The sequence below is a fragment of the Serinus canaria genome, chromosome 8, assembly GCF_022539315.1.
Source record: "Serinus canaria isolate serCan28SL12 chromosome 8, serCan2020, whole genome shotgun sequence".
Lineage (NCBI taxonomy): Eukaryota > Metazoa > Chordata > Aves > Passeriformes > Fringillidae > Serinus > Serinus canaria.
The window spans coordinates 8,251,488-8,275,842 of record NC_066322.1 but is presented as its reverse complement, the minus strand read 5'-3'; the positions used below and the strand labels follow the sequence as shown (position 1 = coordinate 8,275,842).

The 24,355-nt window shown below is 48.1% G+C and overlaps 1 long non-coding RNA gene across 1 annotated transcript in view; it reads left to right on the top strand.

Annotated features, from left to right (window-relative positions):
- LOC127059877 (uncharacterized) overlaps nucleotides 1-24,355 on the top strand; it is a 281,096-nt gene that overhangs the window by 53,627 nt on the left and 203,114 nt on the right. Inside the window, exons 3-4 of the long non-coding RNA XR_007778192.1 lie at nucleotides 18,625-18,697; nucleotides 19,327-19,505. This is a non-coding gene — a long non-coding RNA (uncharacterized LOC127059877). The remainder of the gene's footprint in view (nucleotides 1-18,624; nucleotides 18,698-19,326; nucleotides 19,506-24,355) is intronic.

Genomic DNA, 24,355 nt, shown 5'->3' with positions numbered 1-24,355 from the left:
CGTGGCAACCCATTGGATCACTCCTCCTGGAATGAACCTTGTGACAATGGCTGGTTTGCGAGAAATCGGTAAATGTGCAACCGGGGGACACAGCTACATTACCGCGAACAACAGCGAGGGTTTAACATGTGACCCTTCCAATTATGCTGATGATACCTCGGTGCAGCTGCCTCCGCCGTGCTGCGAAGATATGGCTCTTTGGGGGGGGTTGGGGAGGTTCCCGGGGCTGCTTCAGGGCACAGTCCGGTGGGGATGGGGCCGCAGCCCGCACTGCTTCTACACTGAAAGGGGAACAGCATCTCTGCACCGGGATCGCGAATGTGGTCACACCACGAAAAAAAAAAAAAAGAAGAAAAAAAAAAAAAGGAAAAAAAAAGAAAAAGCTTCTTTGGGGAACTTGGGGAGAGTTCAATATGCAGAGGGGCTCTGGCTGCAGGGCTGTGGAATAAGGACCTGCTCTGGGGGGTGGGCAGAGACACCCCCGGCCCCGGAGCACACGATACATCTGTGGCACGGCTGCAGGAAGGAACGAAGGAAACCCGCCCCCTCCCCGGAAAAAAAAAATAGTTACAAGCCTTAAAATATGGTTCAGAGAATTACAAGTAATCAGAGCTGCGGGGGTCAGCAGTGCAAACTTTTTAAGACTAATGTTTATTTAGAAAAGTGAGTGGTGTCTGCGTTGCTTTTCTAGTGCCCCAGCACAAAAGTCCTAATGGCTTTTGCAGACTTTCCATCACAAACTCCTGCACAGGACGCAGGGACCACCGCCGAAAGCAACCCCAAGCTGCCCCTTTCTGAGGTATCATCGGCACAGGGTTTATAACCCCCTCGCCCGTCTTTCCACGAGTCAGTGACGATATTTTCTGCTCCCCCTCCTCAGTTTTGCTCCTCTTTCGCGTTAGTTTGGTGTAACCCGAACCCTCCCTAGTACCGTGGAGGAGAGAAATCGGGGGATGGGAACGGCTATCCCCACCTCCCTCCGCAGTGCCGTTCAGCTCTGGACGGCTGCGGTCCTGAAAGCAACGCGGGGCTTCAGCCGAGCTGGAAACCTCGTTAGGAAGAACCCGGGGGCAGAGGCAGGAACCGGCGCGGGGCGGGCTGGCCGGTGTCCTGAGAAAAGGCAGAGCTGGCAAATCCATTCTCTTGTCTCATCCCTTCCAGCCGCTCTCCCGAGAGCCCAGCCACAACACCGGCCCTTGTGTAGCTTTGGGTGTCTCTGCTGAGCCCATCCCAAAACTCATCCCGTGGATAAAACATGAACACCAGTTGGGATTTGACTGCCTTAGCAGACTCGATGCTCCGTCTCGGGATGCTCCTTTTGTTCTCAGGACTGGAAGAATAAAACCAGCAACTTTGCACACCTCTGGAGACAATTCCCCCTCGACTTTAAACAGGAGCCGGACACAGGGGAAATGCAGACCTGGAATCTCACTGAAAGCCAGTGGCCTCAGCCCTAGGTGCCTTGCAGCAGGGTGGGGGAAAATCCCCCGTGTTCAGTTCTTTCCCTCCTGCCCTTGACAGGTGTCAGGACCTGGGAAGGATGGGCAGGACAACAGGATGTTGTCCCCTCTCATGTCATTGGTTCACAGCTCATCACTGAGCAACCAGAGCAGCTTTGCAGTGGGTTGTGCAGGAGAGAAACAGGGTGGCAAGAGGAATGGGATGGGAGAGAGAAGGGGGCTGGATGTTGCTCCCTTTCCAGCCAAGTGTCTGTCTTGTCCTGATCCTGAAAAGGTAAGCTCGGTTTAACCCCTTCTTTGGTTTGCATAGGGAGAAACATATAGTCAAACCTGGGAAGGCAGAACCAAGAAATGGCAGCTGAAAGTGCCTCTGGAAACACACACCTGACGCCTGATCCTTGCTGCTCCAGTCTGAATCAAGCACAGGTACTCAGCTCTGTCAGAACCAGGTCCAGGGTTGATGTTGTGGCCGGTGCTGCAAGGCTGGGTTTGGTGGCGGGAGGACATCATACACATTAGTGGTATTTCTAAACTGCTGAAATGTGCCTGACACTTGAGGGAAGATCATCTCCTCTCTTCCAAGGGCTTTCATTTGAAGGGCTTGACTCTGCTTTCAAGCAAGTTGATAAGACATTCTGGCCTTCTGACTCCCATTACCTCCCCAAGGGCCCTGCACCCTCCTCATGGCGGTGCTGGAGCACCCAGATCAGGACACTGTAATTGCTCATGGAGTGGAAGACACCCAGGGAGGACCTGGCACTTCTCCTCAGGGTTTGGAGACCTGGTGCAAAGCCAGATAGTGAGAAGGGGCTGGGTGGCATTAGCCCCTTGTTATTCCATATCCCTCTATCCCCTTTACAAAGCAAAAATGCTGGGAACATTGTTCATCCCTAAATTTGGAACATTTGGGCTGTAATCTTTTGGATGCATTTGAAGAGGGGAGGCAGGGAAGAAGGGTGCAGAGAAGGGCATGAGAAGGAGAAAGAGCCACAGCCTTGCTGGCATGAAGTTGATTTGTCTGAATCCTGTCCTTTTGTGGCTGTCATTGTCCCTGTACCCAGGAGATGCTGCAACCACGGGCAGATGTGGCTCAGCCATGCCAGAAGGATCCCACAGGTATCACAACACTGCAGCCGCTTGCCTTGCCCCTCTGTTTGAACCAAAGCTGTACTTTTCCCTGCTAGGGAAGGGTGGGAATTTCAACCAGCTTCTCCTGCAGCTGTGCTCTGCTCCCCAGGAGCTGGGGTGGAGAGGTGCATGTGCCATCAGGGGTAACAGGAGAGATGCAGCAGGTGCCAATGGGTGCCCCAGAGAGTCCATGGGCCAGTGCAGCAAAGCCCCTCCATCCCCACGGGCTGGGGCCAGTCTGATGCTCCAGTGAGGTTTTTCATCTCCCTCCTCAATGTCAGTAGAGCATGAAGGCAGGGGAGAGGTCAACCCCTCTGTTAATACACATGTTTTAAATAACTGGTATTTTTATTTCTTCCCTTCGGTGCGGTGGGCTTGGCACACATCTTTGTTTGCACAATTGTCCTGCCCACACATTCTGTTGCCCAAGTAAGGAGAAAAAGATCCCGTGTGTGATCTGGAGGTGTGCTGTGCTGGTTCTGACATGTAAATATTAATCAAGAAACAACAACAGAGAGACAAAAAAATCCCTCCTACCCTTGAACCCCCTCAGATCCCTTTATTGTCCAGGCATTTGTTGCACTTGGACTGGCTTTTCACTTTCTCCTCTCAGAGAGGCTGGCTCCAGCAATGGTCCCCAGATTCCTCAGCTACATCCTACTGAGGGAAAACATTTATTGAAGTTTTCAGCTTATTAGGGAAATACATATTTCTGCTTCTTTTCCAAACTCCACGGACATCTTTTCGAAGCCAGCCCTGTGTGTCAGCATGGGGGAAGGCCAGGCATCCCCTCTCTCTCCTCTTGCAGCTGTATGAACTTTGAGTACCTCAAAATGGAGAGGGAATTCCTACCACCACCATGTGCTGCACTGGTGGACAAAAGCAGTGAGTTTGTCTGTAGATAATTTTCCTCCGTGGAGCCGTGCTTCAGCTCACTCACACCTCTGAAGAAACACAGGGTACTTGGACACACCATCCAGCTCCCCAGATATCCACAGCTCAGATGAGCTTTGCCAGGGCAGCACTGGTAAGGTGAGAAGGCACAGGGAGGAGTCCAGTGAGAGAACTGGACAGCCAGTTTCACATGAAGAAGTTGAAATACTTTTCCCTGGGTTATCCTGTAAAACTCACTCTCTCACGGCTCTCACTCTGCTGGCAGGTTCTCAGGTGGTAACTACTGAGTGCTCAAGTCTGGATGTGGCCTTTAACTTCAGATGTCCTTCAGGCTTCAGCTGCCAGAGGTTGGCAGAGAGTAGGGAGAGAATCATTCTGGGCTCACCATTTCTTTTATTTTCTTTCTGAGCATCCATCCCTACACACTGCTGGAGGGGAGATTCTGGAACTTTGGATGAAATCCCACAAATTTTCATGGAAGCAGAACAGCAGGAAGGCAAACAGGAAAGAAGAGGAGTAATATACTGATCTCAGGGGCACTTGTTGCATTTCTCTCTTTTCTCTGCTACGCTGTTTCCTTTTCCTCTAGCCACACAATAAAGGATCACGCCAAATGAATTAAGGGATTAAACCATAAGGGAGAATTAGGATCCTGCTGATTTAGAAGCAGAAAACCAGATGGGCTCATTGAACTCTAGATGATGCAAGAAAATCTTGGGTAGTGCTTTGGATGTAGGTCATAGGATAATGCAAGTTATTGGGAACCTTGGAAGATCTCTGGTCCAACAGCCCCAAAGCAAAGTCAGCTTAGATCAGATTGCCCAGAGCTTTGTACAGGAAAGTATTGACTGTCCCCAAGGATGGAGATTCCCCTACGCCACTGGTCCTCTGTGTTGAACCATCTTCAGGGTAAATTTTTCCCCAATATCTAATCCAAGCTTTCCCTTCTGCAACGTGTATTTGTTTCCTGTCCTTCCATGACTGTGTGTACACCAGGGAGATGTCCAGGTTCATCAGGACCCATTCAGGGCCTGCTGTACCTCCCTTGTAAACCAGATTGTTGGGCACAAATTTCCTGTCTTTGACAGAGGTTTGTGGGCCTTCTGAGCAACTTGGATTCTGCCAGGGTGAGCAGGCCTGGGTGGGACGTGTCACCTCTCCATGGTGCATCAGTGCTGCCTTTGAATGGCTCTCACCTGTGTAACAGGGTGAGGATTTGCTGTTACTGTGACTGCAGACATCCCAAGGAACACCCAAACATCCCTCCCATACCCACTTTCAGGATCATCCAGGAGGTGGTGGGTCGGGACAAAAAGGACATGTGGTGGCCTTTGGCCTGCTGCATCCACCTGGGGAAACAAAGGCATGGATAACAAAGGTCACCTGTTCACCTTCATGGCTGACAACTGAGCCAAGAAATTCCTTCTCCCCAGTGCCCTGAGCACTCCTCCAGACTGCCTGGGGTCACACAGCATGAGGCGATGCTCAGACACAGCTTTTGGTGACAGGCTCACAGGCAGGTGGACCTCTTCCAGTACATTTTGGCAGCTGGGAATTATCTCAGTGAAAGGCAGAGCTGTGACGTGTTTGGCTGTGCCTTGCAGGAGGGAAGAAAAAAATTTAAAAATAAAGAGAAAAAATAAAAGAGAAAAGACAAAAAGGAAAAAAGGTTGTCTACAATATCCCAGCCTGTCCCTGATCCTAGGAATAGATGTGAGGGCTTGTTGAGGGAAAAGGTAGCCTGACCCTGTGCAGTGAGAAAGGGAGAGGCAGAAGTCATGAAACAGGGCTCTGTTTGGACTCAAATTTGATTTGCATGGTTAAAACTTGCTGATCCCATACAAGGTTCTCCTGGCTGGGAGCTGAACTTGGTTCCACAGCCAAGCTTTCTTCTTTTCCAGAGTGTTCAGCATAAATCAGACTTTCACAGCCGTCTTTGAGTGCAAGGAGCAAGAAATCACGTTTTGTCTCCTGTCCAGGAACTCTGGGAGAAAGGAGCTGTCAGAAACCCAGGAACCAGCCCAGATCTGCTGACATGTGCTCTGTGAATCCTTCTGCCTGGCACTGCCTCCACCCATCTGCAGTCACAGCTCCACCAGCTCCCATGTGCTGCTTTTCCCAGATGAGATCCCAGCCAGGCTCCTGACACCCAAGTGGAGCTGTGCCCTGAGCAAGTGGTACCAAGCCAAAACATCTTTTGGGCTGGGTTACACTCTGCCCTGCATCTCACCCAAGCCACTAAGAGTGTTTTAAAACAGACCCAGACCCAGTGTGGTGCCTTGTGACCATTTGCACTCCCCTGGGGTCCTACCTTTAGGGTGCTTTTTTCCGTAAAGGATAAGCCCAGAGAAGTCACAATTCCATGTGCTTTTCTAACTCTCTTGTCACTAGTCTCACTAGGAATTACCTTCTGAATATTTAGGTAGAATTTCCCTTGCTGTACCTTTTGCTTCCAGAAGCATGGTGGGTCCATTGTCTCCTTCTTCTCTGACTGAACAAACCCATCTCTCTCCACATCTTCCAGCTTGGCAAAGTACTGCTTATTTTCCTTGTACAGCTTCATAAGCATTTGAGGGAGAGGGGCAGACAATGCATGGGCCATGTCCATCTGAGCATTTCCTGGCAGGAAGGGAGCCTTGGGTGGAGGTGGCTGCAGAAATCCCACCAACACCTGCAGTGGACCAAAAGCTCCACTGCTGATCCTGTTGAATCAGAGGGTTAAAGCCTCTCTGCTAGAGCCATTCCCTGCTAGTGAGATCCATACAGTCCATTAAAATTAGGGATCTTATTATGGGCTATATAAAAAAGGTAAAGAGGAAATGAGAACCTTATGAAGGGTTTCTTATGTGTGCAGATGGCAAGGGCATCTGAGGCTAAGAAAGACTTTCCAACAGAAAGGCTTTTTCCAAACAGAAATGCTTACTTTACAGGGTTTCCCCTCTTTTAAAAAGAGATAAATATATACAGCAATATCAATTCTGCAGAATTCCCACTTGCTAACCAGGCACACTGTCCTTGGGATGGAGAAACAGACCCTAACCCATATCATGTTCTGTCCTGGTTTCAGCTGGGACAGAGTTAATTTTGTTCCTAGTAGCTGGTACAGGGCTGTGTTTTGGATTTAGTATGAGAATAATGTTGATAACACACTGCTGTTTTAGCTGTTGCTAAGTAGTGCTTACCCTAAGTCAAGGACTTTTCAGTTTCCCATGCTCTGCCAGCGTGGAGGTGCACGAGGAGCTGTGAGGGAGCATGGCCAGGACAGCTGACCCCAAGTGACCGAAGGGATAATCCATACCATAGATCATCATACTTGGTATATAAACAGAGGGGGAATTGGCCAGGAGCCACTTGTTACTGCTTGGGGATGGGATGGTGAGCAATTGAGTCATGCATCACTTGTTTTTCTTGGGTTTTAGTCCCCTCTCTTTATCTCCCTTACTTTTTGTTTTCTCCCTTAATATTGTTAATTATTTAATATTATACTGTTACTAACTTCAATTATTAAACTGTTCTCAGCCCATAGGTTTTACTTTTTTCTAATTCTCATCCCTATCCCACTGGGGTGAGGGGGACAGAGCAACAATCTCCGTGGTACTTAGCTGTCTGCTGGGGTTAAGCCAAGACATGCTCTCTGGAGAAGTCTCCTTCTCCCCTAGCAGCAAATTCAGCTTTCAGATGCACTTGTAGGTCATACTCAGCTCTCTCCTGAAGCAGAAGGAGCATACTGTGTTTGCTGCCTCCTGCAGCCTGACTGAGGACTGGGAACACATCCACCAGCACACAGGAGTTATTTGAGTCTATTGAATAGCATCAGGAACATGGAGAGCTGGCCAAAACTGGGAATTCAACCTTCCAGCAGTGGCCACTGCTCTGCCTCTGCTTCAAAGCAGGGGAAAATAGGGACCTCAAGCATGAATGGACTTTGTGTCTGTAGCAGAACCAGAGACCCTCAGAGTCTGGGCATCTATTTGCTTGGTCTAACCACCTCCTGGGACATTTTTAACCTGTCTCATCCTGTCTCCACATGCATGGCTGTCCTGTCACACAGTGCCAGAATGGGAATAGGTCCCAGAGCTGCTCTCTGAACCTGCAGGATCCTGTGGGAACCCTTGGCTATTGCCTTAGGTCCTTTAGGGGCCCATAAAACAAGCAGAGACAGGAAGCATCCTTGGAGCAGGATCCTTATTTATACAGAAGTATAATCTCTCTCTAAAGGTGTTGCAGGAGAGTGATTCACATCCCCCTGTGCAAGCAGAGAGCTGAAGCACACTGAGGCTAAGTGACACAAGCAGGGTTGGGCACATAACCCGTGGCAGAGCAAGAACAGCAGCCCAGCAGTGTTGTGAGCCCTTGTCACCGCTGCTTGTCACCACTGCTCAGTGTCAGAGCTGTGGCCACCTTGCCTCCTGCCCACCCAGCCAGGCAGCCCACTCCTTTCTCCTTCAGACTCTTAAAATAAGACTCGCAAAGCCTCGAGCGTGGTTTCGATTTCATTAATAAATCCCTGCTTGCACTTGAAGCTGCTGTGCCTTTTAAAACATCATCCATGGCTCTGGTTACACTCCTGATGAAAGCAGGCATGGCCCTATTAGTTTTCATGGCAAACAGCACTGCCACGTCCCGCAATCCTTTAGGCACTCGCTGTAACCCAAGTTTCACAGGAAAGGGAGGGGGCAAAAAAGGCATCTTGAAAGGCAGTGTCCTTTTCCTTCCCTGCACACTTGAACCCCTCTCAAAACCAGCTTTTATTAATCAGGACCATTTAAAAAATAGTTTTAGTTACTTTTAAATTGCTACCAGCAATTATCTCCTGGCTCTGCAACTCCCACCTGATGCCTGTGTCCCTCCAGCCCTGGGATGGGGCTGTACCAAGGGGCGGGAATGGTCATGGGGTGTGGAGAAGAGAAACAGGAGCTGCTTCAGCAGTGAGGAGCAACAGCTGCTCTGCAGTGCAGTCTCCTCTTCGTGGCTCAGTGAGGAGGGAGCTGGGGAGCAGAGTTAAGTGTCCATAGCCAACCAGTGTGAAAAACCCAACCCACGGCAACAGGTTTGCTCTGGGTCATTTATCCCAGATCTGCAGATGGGTAAATTGAGGCACAAATGGTTTAAGGCTCGGCAGTGGTAGTGGATGGGGAGGACAAAGGGAACTGTTCCAAAACTACTGAAGTGAGTTTCCAAATGCCTTCAGCTTTGCTCTGTCCCTTAGGCAATGCTTGGAGAGCTTTGTGGAAGTGAGTTTGCAGCAAAAGCAGAGAGACCGTGTTCAAACAGCATGAAACCAGCACAGAGATGCAGGAGTGTGGCAGAGATTAAAGGAAATAGAAAAGGAGAGAGTAAAGTGGAAAGGAAAGGAAAACAGTCAGAAGAAAAAAGATTAAGAAAAAAGAGAATAATGAAATGAGAAAAAAGGTGAGAATAAGGAGAAGAGAGGGAGGAAAGTGAGGAAGCTCCTTTGCATCTCCCGAAGCAGACAGGTGCCGAGGGCCACGATCCCTCTCTCCTGCCCTGGATCACACATCTCCACCTGTGTCCCAGCATGTTCCCTGCCCCACAGAAGCGCTGGCTGCCCTGCCCACCCCAGAGCTAAGCCTGGCAGCTGTCAGAGGGGTGGGATGGCCAAGCCCTGGCCTGGCTCTCTCGCTGCTCACACAGAGCAGCCGGGAGAAGTGGCAGGTGAGCGAGGCACAGTCATTGCTACAACAGATGGTAGAGGCATGACATTACATGGCAGGGCTATTATTTATTGAGTGCTCGTGTTTGTCATGGCTGAAGATGACATCTTATTAAAGAGTCATGACACTGGGCGATTTTTTTAAGCCTAGGGGCCAAGAAGGCTAATGAACAGGGATAGCTCCAGGAATAGACAGAGGGAAGTGCTGTTTTCAGGTCACAGGCAAAGCTGACTAATGTTTCACTGACCTGATTTCTGGGTGATTTCCAGGCACATTTTGCTCCTGCTGATTAGGGATGGATGCTTCTTGCCATGGCCTGACAGTGCTGGCTCAGGGGGAAGCTGCTCTCTCAAGAGACCCTGTGGCAAGGGAGCAAAGCCTGAGATGTGTCATGAGAAAGCTCCCACCCACGGACAGCCAAACACCAGCGCTCCTGCAATCAAGGGCATTGGGTGGGTAATGGCTTTTGGACAGGTTTCCCCAGATCCCACCTTGCAGGAGGTTTGAAGGAGGGCTCTCAGAGACTACAGGCAATAGCTGGGAGAGTGTGGGAAGCGGGACCCCGCTTGTCACTGTGGCACTTTCACTCCCGTGCGATGCTTGTCAGTACAGCTAGACCAACAGCAGAGCTGCCCGGCTCATTCTGAACCTCTCAGCCTGTCGTGGCACCAGCTCTTCATGGCTTGCCCTCCTTCGCCTGAAACAAGAGCTGTCTCCCTGCAGCTCCCATGCACCGGCTCCTTATCGCTGACCCGCTCTGTCAGTGCAGATGCTTGACTAATGTTCCCTTGTAAAATGTTGTGTTAAGCACATTCCAGGCGCTGACATTAAATACCCGGGCCAGGGCAGCGCTCACCCTCCGGCTCAGCAGCGCTGAGCCAGCCCCAGCAGCGCTGAGCCAGCCCCAGCCACACGCCGCTGCTGCCGCAGCCAAATTTGCTTTTTTCTGCCCCGTCCCCACCTCCCCCTGCCCTCCCTCCGGCACAGCCAGCGTGGGCAGCGGGGGAAGGAGGCAGCGGGCAGGACCGCGGCTGTCTGGCAGATGAAATAATAATTACCCCAGCAGCCTCCGGCCTCCCTCGCATTCCTCTGTGCTAACAGCTCGGCTTATTTTGTTTTCATCCGCAAATATTGACTCGTCGGGTTCTTTTCACCTCGTGCCTATTAAAAAGGCATTGCTCAGAGTATTGTTATTGAATTTGTTCTGCAGCTGCAAGAAGCATCCAGCAGCTTGAAGGAATTCACCCACACCGTTAGCAGGCCCTGAGAGCTGTGTGCCCTCAATACCCTCCAAAACTGCTTTGCCTCCTGCTCTCCGAGAGACAGGACCTGGGTCTGGCTCAGCAAGGATTCCATCCAGCCTTTCCTCCAAGGGGGAGATCAGGATGGTGCTGGGGATGAGGCAGAACTATGATCTGCTCCTGGGGGATGCTGCTTTGCTGCTCGGTGCCTCAGTTTCCTTGCTCAGCCTTGTGATTCCTGACCATTTTCGTAATGGGCTGGGAGTGTTAATTATAGACAGGCGATTTAGCAGCCTGACCTTTTGTTGCTGCAACTTGTCCTTCAATATTCACTTCAGCTTGAGGATGTGGGAGTTGTTTCCAGATGCCTTAACGTGGCTGGAGCAATAACCAGAAAAATAAATCCCTTCATTTCTCACTGAGCTGAATTATCTGGATAATTAGTGAGCGTGACAGCAATGCTCACACAGCTCCAGCCTGAGAGTTTGGGATCGTGGTTGGGGGGGATGCTGTTGCCTCTCTCCCTTCAGGGGATGTTTGGGGTGAGGCACAGGGATCTACAATCCCTCCCCACTTTCCCCACAGCGTTCAGCCAAGGGCAGGGACAGCGGGAGAGCAGCCTGCTCGTGAGGAAAGCCCCTGTTTCGGCAGCTGTGCTCAGCTTTGGCATCTCTCCCAGAATAAAACTGACTGGCACCACATTCCCAGGGAGTGCCCTCTGTCCCCAGCCCTCCCTCCAGGGGAAATCCCAGGGATGCCAGCACTCCGTAGGCGGATCTCACCTGATTCTCAAATGGGAATAGGAATTGAGACAAGTGAGAAAGGTTGAAGCATCAGAGAGCACCCTGAGGTGGGTGTCCTTATTGAAACCTCTCCCTGTCAGCTATGCATGTCCCAGTGGACCCTTCTCCATCAGGGGTCTGACAGATGCTTGTTCCTGGGGGTGGGTTGAGATGTGGTGACCCCTGAGATCCTCTATGTCCACATCTATGGCAGGATCCTTTGCTTAGCTTCTCCACCCTTCTAACCTCCCTCCAGATGCCTTTTTAACCTCTTCCAGCATGAAGAGAGCCATCAGGTGAAATCTCAGCTCACCAACCCTGCCTACACCCCAGCGAGAGCCACAGCCAGGTGGGGGACATCAAAAGCTCTCACCCTGTGGTGTAGGGATGCTTTTTTCAGGGGAGGGATGGATGGTGTGTGGCACATGATCCCAAACTCCCTGCACTGAGCACTCCTGCCTCGTGACCAGCCTGCAAAGAGGAACACGGCTGCCTCCTTCTCCCAGTGCCTGTTTGTGGAAAGCAAATGTCAGCGTTGTCATGCCCAAGTGTTTATTTTGGAAACAGCCGGGGGCCTGGCCAGCAGGCACGGGGGACATGATCCTCCTTCATGGCAAGGAGGATCAGCCCCCGGCAGCAGCTCCTACCACGCCCCACCGAGGATGTGGCTTGGCCAGAGAGCTCCTTTCTGCTGCCTTTGGCCTGCACCACATCAGGTCTGTCAGAGACACTGACCAGGCTCAGGGAGGGCATCATGCTGGGCCCTGGTGGCAGCCAAAGCCGGGGAACACAGACCTGCCTGCGGGTACCACGGCACCTCGGGGTGACCCGTAAGGGCGCTGGCTCTGGCTAATGCCCAGGGTCATTCCAAGCATAGCAGTTCCATGTCCCCGCCTGGGGTGTGAGGAAAATCATCTCTGAGAAGTGTCCTGTTCTCCTGACCTTTGCTCTCCAAATATTTAGGATCCCAGAGCGCACAGTCACAGGCCTTGTTCGGCTTCAGTGTGATGCCATTTGCCTGCTGTCTCAGCTGTCCCCAGTAATTCATCTCTGGCTTGCTGATCTGGGGATGTGGAAGATCCTCTAGCACCACCAGGCTTCCCTGAGGTGAGTGCAGGCACCAGAGCACCCTCCCAAGCCCTGTCTGTCCCTTCTTCCCTGCACACCCACCTTCCCCCCTTGCCACAGGCTGATGGTCACCAGGAATTGAGGGGACCGTCCAAGGAGGGCAGTCTCCTGTCCCAGGCAGGGTTCACTCTTCCCTCCCTGGTTTGCATCTGTCGCTATTCCAGCAGTGACAAGAAACACCTCAAGCATGGCCAGAGAGAGCAAACCCTGGCAAAGTGTTGGACTTTGCATTAGGGAAGATGCTGGGAAAGTGCATTTGGGTTCTGTGTAACAAGCAGGAGGAGAAAACTGGGATTTACATGAGCCAGCAGTAAATCAGAGAGGCAAGAACAGACCCCAACATAGCCTGGGATTTTTTGGTCAAGGGACAGGATTGGTGTCTTTGGGAAGGCTCAGATCTGAGCCCTTGGAGGGTCTGAGCTTGCTGTCAGAAGATGGCATAATTTAAGAAGGATGCTCTTCTCTCCTGGGGTGGCTGTGGATTTACCACCCCTGTTTCATGAGTTCCTAGAGGCATCTCTGCCCAGTGTTTTCTTGGAAGACAAAAACTGTTTGGAGAGGTCTGGGCTGAGGATGGGGACCTTCAGAAGACACTCCAGAAAGAACAACTTTGTTTGGACATTACACCACCTCAGTGAGGAGGGAGAGTGCTCAGCTGGCAAGTCCTTGAGGAAATGGCACTGACTGCCACTGAGCATCAGTGAGGGAACAAGGGGGGAAAAGCTCAGGAGGAGGATGCTGAAAGTTGGAGGGACATTCTGAAAAGGGCCATAGTAGTTATTAAATTTTCTTTGCTCTGACCATAGGTACAGCTTATTGTACATCCTAAAATCCCAGGCCTGGCCATTTTAGTTGAACATCCACTTCTTCCACAGAGGGCTTTCCTATTGATAGCTGATGCAGTAAAAAAATAAGGACTACTTAACCACATAAGTCAGTGCTTTATTTGAGACAGAGCCATAAAGGATGTGCCCATCAGAGACCATTGAGCCAGAAGTCCCAGGGAGACCCTGCTGTTCAGAAGTGCCTTGGCTACTGCTTATCATGGGCTGAGGATGGCAAAACACTCAAACCTCAGCCTGCATGGTTTTATGATGAGATAAAAGTTTGTGATACTTCATTGACAAAAGGGGATTTTTAAAAGCTCTTTTAAAATGAAAATTTATGAAACTAAATGATCACTAATTATATTTTCATACTTTTTAAATTAGGTGATTTTTCAGTGTGCTGCTTGAAATCTTGATAATAATTCTTTTAGTGGCCAGACACTACATTTTCCTACCAAAAGCTGTATTTCTAATGGTTTCCAAAAATAACAATAATTACAACACAAAATACCAAAAAAATATTATTTATAAGGCGCCAGTTTCAAATAATGTGAAAAAAAAGTGATTTTTTTTTCTTTTTCAGATGGATTTGTTTTCTTGAGAGATGATATTATTTTCTTGAGAGAAAAGAAATCCCAAGTTATCGCAGCAACACAGCTTAGATTTTCAGCAGATGCAAATCAGGTCATCCCCACAGGGGCTGGCACTGTGTTGCATGGAGGGAAAGTTTAGCCCCGTGTGTTTATGTGATGTCCTCACCCCTCTCCATTTGCTGCTGAAACCACTGGTAGCACTCCTGCCTGCACCAACAGGGCTGCAACTGGATGCTGTAGAGCAAAAACCCCTATGGAGATAGAGAGAAAATCATAAGTAAATGAAAAATGGAAGTTGAAAGGTGAGGTTTGAGGAGAGGAAGTGACTCATGGGTTGGGAATGAGGGATAGGGTCTTGGGGAGGCTCAGCAGCTCGAGCTTCAGTGACCCCCGACTGTGAGGAGTCGTGGGGAGGACGGAGGAGAGGCCAAGCATGGAGCAATGAAACGAACAGTCGAGCCCAGGGAGAGCTGTGAAACCCTGGAAGACAAGTCCATGGCGGTCATGCAGAAAGGGGAGGAATACCCAGCCTTTCCAGACTGTCTGAGATGTTTATCTTGCTTTGAGTGGGGGCTGCGTGAGACACGACGAGGTAGGGACTCGAGGGAAGCCAGGAAAGCTGATGCATCTACAGCAATGGCTTAAAGCTGTGTTCAAACTCCTGACTCTGCATCTGCTGTGCTGTGTGGGGAAAGGGACAGCATTTCCTATGCCACTGTAGCATAAAGGCATGGGGCTAAGTTAGAAATATGTTTGAAATAGTTTGGATATCCCCAAATGAACTCTCTGACCTCCTTCTGCAAAAGCCATCATGTGTGTGCAGTCAGGGCTGGGCAAGTTGGAAAAGGATGTGTGGGTGAAGTGGTGGCACACAGGTACCACATCAAACATGTAAATGTGGAGGAAGCTAGGGCTCCTTTCCCCATCACCCTCCAGGAAATCTGTGTCTCTTTGTAGTGGGGTTTTTGGTGTATTTGCATCTGGTTGTAAAATAACCTATTAGGATGCCTGCTGTGCCTTAGCAGATGGTGCCTGAGATATTGCAAAGACCTTGTGCCCACAAAATGGGACCAGCTCAGGAATCAGAGAGCTTCTTGTAAAGGTGCTGCGGTTGGCAGCCGCAGACCAAGCTGTGTGCTCACCGACTGGGGTTCTGTGCCTGCCCTAACCCCATCTCCCAGCTGCCTGCACCCTCCTGTCCCACTCCACATGGCTCCCGTGGCATCCTCATTGCTCTGAGATCACACAGAGGGCAAGTGCCAAAAGACATCCTTGGTCTCTGTCTTTGGAAACACTGAGCTGTTCTTGGCTTTGTTAGAACCTGATTTGCATAGAAGGGAAATACTTGGCTCTAACTGACTTAGTCTGGGCATGGTTTTCAGAGGGACACAATGCTTACCACGGAGTTATGGAGCAAAGTGACTTTTCCACCACTCAGGGGAAGGAACTATATATGTATATATATAGATAATAGATATCTGCTTTTGCAGATAAATAAAGCTCTTCATTTCAACCCACCATAGTGAAAACAGACTTTAAGCTATGACAGCAGTTTGTGTCATTTATTCTGTGAACATCCAGATATGTCTCTGCCATTCATGCATGGTTTGAGTGAAGTATTTCTAGGGGCAAAGCAGGCTGGAGATGCTGCTTTCTCAAGAGAATGCAGCAGTTGCCTGGAAACCCTACTGGTTTCTGAATTGCCATGTGCTAGGGCATGAAAAAGATTTAATTCAAGGTCTGTTCCCTCAGGGGTATATAAGACAACCTCAAGGGAAAAGAGTTGAAAGAGATCTCTTGGTCCCTCAACCTCTGTATCCAAGCATGGCTTCTAGGGACAGACATGTTCCCTGTTACTTGGAACATGAAATTACTACTCCAGCTATTGCAGCATGGAGGTGCTCTATTTCTCAGGTTTTAGCACATATCCAGAAAAGCACAGTTTTTAATGATTTCCTCTTGGTGGAAAGTCCCAGAAATACCACACAGAAGCTACCAAAGCCCTGGCTGGGCTTCCACTCTCATGGAGTGGTTTCCATGCTCACATCCAAAAGGCTTGTGGCCAACCCAGTTTAAACTCAGCATGTGATGGAGCTCAGCATGAAGAGAGCCAGTCAAGGTATGCTCAACACTTCCCATTTCTTCTGACAAATCTGCAGCACTCACAAACTAAAACTAAGCCTTTGCAAAATGTCTGAGGGAGTTTCTCTCTTGCTTTCCTAGGTCAGCACTTGGATGAGTCTTGGCAGAAGTTTCAGTGTGGATTCTACTGGGCATAGTACTGGAGACTTTAATTGTTGTAGGAGTTGGCTTGGAGTCCTCTATTTCTTGAATGCTGCTGAAACAAATATTCTGGCTAAGGAATCAACTCAGGCACCCACTAACTTGGAGGCAGCACATGGGGCCAAGTACTTGTGTGGAGCATGGTGGCATCCTGTTGCATTCAGCCTGGCTGTGCCCTTCCAGAGAGCCAGTAGGTGCCCTCACTTTGGATGCTTAAAGATCATTTCAAGAACCCAAACCCTGCAAAACAGCACTGCTCTGGAGCCAGGAAAGCAGTGCCCCTGGTGCCATCTATCACAGCTTCGTGGCCACACTGTGTGTGTCTTAGCCCTGTGTTGTCACAATAGGCCTTCAAAACATGACATCCTTATGTCCAGGTTGGAGAGATATGGATTTGAAAGATGGACTATTTGGGATAGGGAACTGGCTGGATTGCTGCAGCCAGAGGGCTGCAGTCCATGGCTCTGTGTCCAGGTGGAGGCCGGTGACAAGCACTGTCCCTCAGAGCTGTGTCTTGGTGCTGGCACTCTTTAGTGTTTCCATCAACAGCATCCATCTCCATCTCCCACACACTGTAGGATTGAGGGCACCCTCAGCCAATTTGCAGGTGACACCAAGCTGAGTGGTGCAGGTGACACTCCTGAAGGACAGGATGTCACCCAGAGGGAACTGGAGAAGCAGGCCCACGGGAAACTAACCAACTTCCAGAAGTCCAAGTGGCAGGTGCTGGTCACTGGGCAATCTGGGCAATCCCAGACATAGGTATGGACTGGGAGAAGATGTCACTGAGAGCAGCCCTGTGGAGAAGGACTTGGGGGGGTCTAGTGGATGAAAGCTGGGCATGCACACAGCACAGAAGAACAGCCAAATCCTGGGCTGTGTCCAAAGCAGTGTGGCCAGAGGGTCAAGGGAGGGGATTCTCCTGCTCTGCTCTGCCCTTGTGAGGCCCCACCTGGAGCGCTGCATCCAGTCTGGGCCTGCAACACGAGGAAGTCTGGGACCTGCTGAAGTGGGCCCAAAGGGGCCACAAATGTGATCAGAGGGATGGAACAGCTCTCTTATGGAGACAGGTAAGAGAGTGGGGGCTGTTGGGCCTTGAAAAGAGAAGGTTTCAGGAAGAACTCATTGCAGCCTTCCAGTACTTGAAGGGAGCTTATAAAACAGGGGGTGAGTGACTTTTTACACAGGCAGGTAGTGCCAGAACAAGGGGGAATGGTTTTAAACTAAAAGAGAAGATATTTAGATTAGGCACTGGGAGGAAATTCTTTGTTGTGAGGGTGGCCAGGCCCTGGCACAGGCTGCCCAATGAAGCTGTGGACTCCCCATTCCTAGCAGTGCTCAAGGACAGGTTGGACTGGGTTTGGAGCAACCAGGTCCAGTGGAAGGGGCAGGGGGTTGGAACTGGGTGATCCTTAAGGTCCCTGCCAACCCAAACCATTCAAGGACAGGTTGGACTGGGTTTGGAGCAACCAGGTCCAGTGGAAGGGGCAGGGGGTTGGAACTGGGTGATCCTTAAGGTCCCTGCCAACCCAAACCATTCCATGCTTCTGTGATTCTGTGATTCCAGGATTCAATGAACAGGCCCCACCCCATAACAACAGGTCCCACCCAGTGACAACAAGCTCAGCCCTGACCCCCTCTCCGATATAAACCCCTCTTCCCCCAGCAGGCTCAGCTGTGCAGCAGAAGGTGCTAGGCAGGGGTGAGGATGGATGGGTGTGCCTTACTTGGAGGGAGAGATTAAGACATTTAGGTTGCCAGCAAACCTCATACAATTTTTTTTCCCCCCCTGCTTGCCCTCCAGTTAGGCAGGCAATCTCACCCTGCTACTTGGAAAGTAATCTCTAGAATATTCACCAGGGATAGATTTGTTGATTGTAAAATTAAAGGAGGCTTTAGGATTAGGGATTCTGACCCTGATCTAGCTCTTCCTGAGGCTATGACTGCAGGTTGGTGTTTTAGCTGGAAAGAAGAAATTTTTGTGCTAGCAAGTAACAATAAACAAGCTTAGTATAGCTTTGTTATGCCTCTGTTAGAAAGACTTTAAATGTGTAGCCCTAACTGCAGAGAGCACCAGGTTAAAACTCAGTAAGGGAAGTTTATTGAAGGTTTAAAAGATTTTTTTTTTTTTTAATTCTAAAAACTTGACTTTTTTTTCCTAGAAAAAAAGTGTTTTACTTTACTTTCTGAATTTATTTTTGATGGAATGAAAAAGCATGAGCTGAACTTTGTGTTTAAGTGGCTGTTCCTCTTTTTCTATACTAAAATGGTAGGGGAAAGGTAAAGGAGTTGGAGGAAGAAGAAAAAAAAAGTTTTAAAAAGATTAGCCCTTGTCTCCTAATCTTTTTGATAAAAGCATTTCTAAAACATTTTTAGAGAGCAATCATTGTTTCTTCTTGATGTACACAGGTTGAAAAGAGTTGCGTTGTGGTAGAATGAGCCTTTCACTTTTTAAAAGAAACCATGGCCAAATATCTGTAGCTTAACTGAAGGATTTTAAATTGCAGTCATCTTGAATGCTCAGAATTCCTTCCATTATCTTCTGATAACTCTGCCATCTGCATGTGTGTATGTATGCATATATATATATATATATATTTTTTTTTTTTTAAGGCATATCAGTTGAGAGATACTGCTGAAGAGGCATTCCTTTATTTTCTGATGATCCTCCAAACCTGCCTGTGCTGTAAGTCAATGATGGAATAATTGTAGTCTGGATAAAGCTTTTAGTGCTGAGCATGAAAAAATAAGCAATGGGAATGGGGCTAATTTGTCTCTCCCCTTGGAGAAGGAAGACTCTTGTGGCCCAGTTGCCATAGTGTCAGCCAGAACTGATTTGCAAATGAAGGGTCTGAAACTCTAGATGAGTGTATGGCTGCTCCAAGAGTTCATCCCATAATTTTCTCTGTGCTTTTGTCTGCTTTACTGCTCTGGGGTAGGGCCAGGTGCCAGCAATATGACAGCAAGGGGTGAACACTGCCAGCAAATCCATTTTGGGCTTAGCTATGAGAATCCCAGGTGAAAAGTGTTAGCTGACTTAGTCTGACTGAAGTGTCTCTCTCCTTCTCCAGGAGGTGACTCTACCTGGGATGTCACTTGAGGAAGGGAAGGATCTGCCCTGGACTGCTCTGCCCATTTGCAGTGGGATGTTCCCTCTTCTTTTGAGCCTCTGTTGCCAGGGCAGTCCATGCTCATTGTACCCACCAGGATTTGCTTTAGAAAGGTGTTCTTGATGGATGGAATTGGATGGTTGGGGTATGGAGGGAGAGGAACATTTTGGCCATTTGTAATGAGTTTGTTTTGCCTTTTCCCCAGGTTCCCTGATGTGCCAGGAGCTGGGATTGGTGGTCCCACAGGACAGCAGTGCCTGGCTATAAACTTCACTGGGATTGTAAGGTAAGGACAAGCTTTGCTCCCCAGGAAGAAGCTCCACCAGCTATGCAGCCACCTTATCCTCGTGACCTGGTGTGACACCATCTGCCATGGGCTCAGAGGTGAGAACTGTTTGCTTTTCTTGGAGAGATGAGCTTAAAGGTGAAGCTGATTGTCCTCATGTGTTCATTGCTATTGGTTTGTTGTACCCATGTGGAGCTTATTACAGTGTTATCCTATTCATATCTATTCACAATTCTACTTTGGTGTTTCAAAAATTCTTTCTGGTTAAGTTCTTTGAGGTGCTGCTTAGGGCAACTTTGTCCATTTCTGATGAGTAGTGATGTTCTTCTAGGTTTGAGGACTGAGATGTGACACAGATGGAAGTTACTTTGATTTATATTGTCAAAGGGAAGGTTAAAAAGTTGCTTAAATATATGTTTTGTGAAGAAAATTTGATGGGAATGTGGAAATTGTTTTTGCTGAAAAGAAATGTCCTTCTGTTTTGCTACATTGTGCAGACCTTTTAAGGCCAGTCTCTGGAAGCCTTCTGAAGATAAGGGGCTGGATGTATTTGTGTTTCAGCTGTCCCATGTAGTAGTGCAGGCTGGTGGGATGGGAGAAAGTCACCTGCAGAATCTGAGGTTTCATGATGAACAAACCAACTGAGCCACATGCGTGAGTCTGGTTTGCTTGCAAAGATCCAGAGTAGCAGAAGAAGCATTTCATAGGACTTGAGTCTGCTGTTGAAGTCTCATTTTTTCAGTTTTTCATATCCAAATGTGTTGTTTTAGGACAAGTGGTTGATTTGCTGCAGGTGTTCCTGTGGGATGGTGAGTGAGCAGTGAGGGGGATCAGGTGTAGTTGGGAGTGTAACCAAATATCAGTCCAACAAACCAGCTCTTTTGGCTCTGTGAAACCATGTCAAACTTATTTTCTTCTTGGGAAAGGATGTTTGCAGCATATGGGATTTCTGGGAATTCTTCCTGGGTTAAACCACAAGTAGAGCAGAAGCTGTGCTCATCTAAAGTGCCTGTCCATGCAGCTCCACCCAGAGCCTTCAAAGGCTTTTCCCTGCTTGTGAAACCAAGTCCTGGGATTGAGCAGTGTCTAATGCCACAACACCAAAATCAGTTTCAAACTGAAACTGCTAAAAGATGTAAAGAATAAATCTGCTCGTCCTGTTATTTTCATTTCTGCTGAGATATTCCAGAATATCCTCACTCTTTGGTTTATCAGTCTCTGGACAAGGCATTTGGCATTTATTTTTAATAAGGAGTGAAAATGCATCAGTGGTACTGAAGCAGGCCTGGAAGAAATATGGGAATGATATGGTTTCTGTGTTTTGGTTTGGTTTTTTTTGGTTGTTTGTTTTTTTTTGTTTGTTTGTTTGTTTGGTTTTCCCCTTGGTGACATGTCTCCTTGAATAACTGAGGGTCAAGATAAGTCTGTCAACTTTATATTGAGTTTTTGGATATCATTTAATCCTGTATAATATGAAAAATTTGTATTCATATGTTAGTAGGTTTCATATTAGTACAGAATCCTAACAAATTACTTTTCTTTCAGTTAGTAAGCAAAATAAAAACTAAAATCCTCACTGATCTGGGGGGAAAAAAAAAATCCTGCAGCTATTTCTTAACCCTGCTTTATGTCCTGGTGTTTGTTACCAGCCATTGGCACAATCAAAGATCTTCATTACAACAGCTGAAACCAGAGTCTCTGAAATGTGGAGTGGTATGTTTGACCTGGTGTTAATTGTACTTGTCAGTGGTCTGTAAGTGGCAGAGTGAGGGCAGATGTGTTATAGATAGCTTTCCTGAACCAAGATTCAGTAGCAGAACAGGATGTGGCTTTCATAAAGGGAATTCCTGTGTCTGGCAACACCAGCTTCAGATCCTGGAAACCAGCACCCACAAAAATGGACAATACTGGGGTTTGCTTGGATGCTGGGAGGCAGCAGCAGATCAGGTATTGTGGGGGCTGGGGAAGGAGCACCCACCTGAAGCCCTTGGCTTGGAAGCAGGAAAGCTGAGATGATGCCTTGTTCTTGGGCAGGATGTCTTCTGCTGGGAATGGAGTCAGCTGCCTCACAATCTCTTGACCTGCTCCCTCTGACGTGCCAGCTCCACATTGTATCCTGGAAATGTGCAGCTTCAACAGCAGGGCTGTTGAAGCTGCACATTTCTGATCTTTTTCCTGAAATGTAATGAGATTCTGCTGTAACAGAGGAAAATAAGGCTTCTATGAGCAATGAGTCCAATGCAATCGTGGTTGCAACCTTTACTTTTATGTGGCATTTTTCTAAAATGCATTCACCTTTCCCTGGTCTCCTAATGATTCTCTGGGCAGCAGTGTGCATGACCTGAATCTGGTTCTGACTTCTTTGTGGGGTTTAGGTGATGATATTTCTGTGTTTGTGGGACAGTTCAACAGTTTTTTCTTCCTTTGTCTTGATGGATAGAAACTAGACTTTTTATTTTCCTCCTTTGTTTCTGCCCCCTCCCCACCCAATTCACAGCAGCTTTATTTTTTTAGTTCAAGTCTGATCAAGGGGTATAAAAAGTGGGAGAATGGCTTTGACATTTTTACAGGTATGGAGCAATCAACAATCAGTGCACCAGTATCTTTGGAGTTAGGTCTTGAGGTTAAGAGAAGAAAGTTAATTTCATCTGAGATGAGAATATTTAATATTGCTTTGTCGGTATGTGGACTGCTATTGCCAGGAGGAAACTGAATTATTAATCTCCTTTGGGGGTGTGTGAATAAAACCAGCAACTGATTGCTAGATCTATATTCAAAGTAGAATTCAAGCATGTTCCTATTTTATTTGAATGGTGAGGAGCAAGCTACACAGAGAAATACGGAAGTTACTGGGCTCAGTGCTCAGATAACTGAGTTAAATTATTTTCTAGCTGTTACCTTGGAGGGTCTTGCCCACCCCTCCACATCTCTGAAATGCAACACACAAACTAGAGTGTGTTGCAATAATGTGTGGGGCAGCTTCCTGTAGTGGCTGGTCTATTAATCTGCATGTGTTAGCAACCCAAAACCAGAGATCAGGGGAATGACAGGGCTTCTTTCAGGGCTGTTCCTGTCTGGAAAAAAGTGAATTTGGTCTTGTGGGGACTAATACCAGTTCATGTATGAGGGTCTCTCACTGTTGGAGCCAAGCTGGGTGAGAAGCTGGCTGCAGTGATGGGTACAGTTTTCTTGAGCTGCCTGGGTTTCCTTTTAGATTCCTTGCCTAAGGTTTTACCTTCATTCTGGAGTGTCTTCACATATTTTGCAAGTTAATAATAAAGCTTGTAAGAAGAGGTGTACTGGGAGAAGGAACATGCTGTACAAGCCTGGATCTTGTATTATTTCTGACTCTTCTGTGGTCCCATGGCAACTGCTGGCCAACAGATAGGACTCTGTAGCTGCTCCAGTGTCACAGAATTAGCTGGGCCTTTCATCTGGCTTGTCTTGGGTTTCAGGGGGGTAGATGTTTACCCTTTGTTTGCTCTGCACCCCATGTGTAACTTGAAGTTCTCCTAGATGCCTTGTGACCACAAATTTTTCCTGAAAAATGGAATAGGACACCTTTTTGGCTGCCTATAAACCATGGAAATTTTGCTGAGATTTTTCTGTGAAAAAGGAACAATACAATCTCAACATAGAAGTTAATTATAGCAATGGAAATTTCCCTTAAAGACTTTCTGATGTGAGGCTGGTATTGCTTTTCAGCAGGATAGAACGCTCAGAAATGCCACTTCTAATGAAAAATGCTTTAGTGGCAAATACTTTCCACAGTGCAATGGTTATTCTTGGGTTTGTCTGAAGCACATTGAACCTCTGTATTTCTTTGTGGAGTTGCATAACATGGTTTGGCTCTGCCTCTTCACTCTTGCTCAAGTGCAGTGCTGGTCTAGGTGAGGTGGGTGCCAGACAAGTCATGGGAGCTGAATATGGTAATGTTGTGCTCAGGCTGTGTTTTGTGTTGAGCTGCTATATGGAGTAAGACAGTTCTGGGCTTTGGAATCAGGAATATTTGTTTCTGCTACTTTGGCCCCTCTGAAATCCTATTCCTTATTCTCATCTCTGTCTTAAACTCCATCTGGATTGAGGTACTCATGATATACCTGGGTTTAAATAGGTGATAATTCTCTTAAGAATTGATCCTCTAGGCTGATTGCCAGGGAAAGACTGCTTTGGTTGTAAGCAACAGGTCTTGTCTTACACAGACACAAACCTAAAGCAGGGTTCTGGCTACAGAACACTTTTTTTTTTTCCCTCTGTAATGATGATTTTATTGAGAGAGGGCAGAAATTTTCATACAGCTGAGGTATCCCATCTGCTCTTATCCTGTTCAATCTCTGAACAGTACTTAATTTTCTGGAAACTTGCTGATTTCCCTCTCTTTTCTGGAAATCTCTACAGCTATGAATAAGGAAGGCTTATGCTGCCTTGGGAGGTGTGAAGCAAGTGGCCAGCATGGGACATGGTATCAGGTTGCCACTGGAACTAATAAAAGGACTGATAATCTTGTCATGTTTTTGAATACTCAGGCAACTTCTATGGCCTTAATACAGATGGGAGGAGGGGAAGGGAATGGAGAAGGGTCTGCCATAAGTAAGTTCACCTGTTAAATAAAAGACCTCATGGTACATTATGATGCTCTCTTTGGGATCTCATGGGAATTTAGAGACTGTGGCCAGAGCTGGCACAGCTCCTCCAGCACTGTGCTGTGCCTGGCAGGCACCTGCCTTTGCTACACTAGAGGTGGGGAGGTGGTGATATTCTGCCATTGGGTGCCATGATGACTGTAAGTGCAAGTGGGGTCAAAGGGGGTTGATACAGTGATGAAGGAGAAGCTCAGTAATGGCTGTTGATCGTGCAGATCTTTGCTGCATAGGAGATTGTTCAGAAAAATTCTGCGCTCAGATGGAGCTTTTCTCTGTAGTGCCTGAAGTCTGGGTTCTGCTATAGC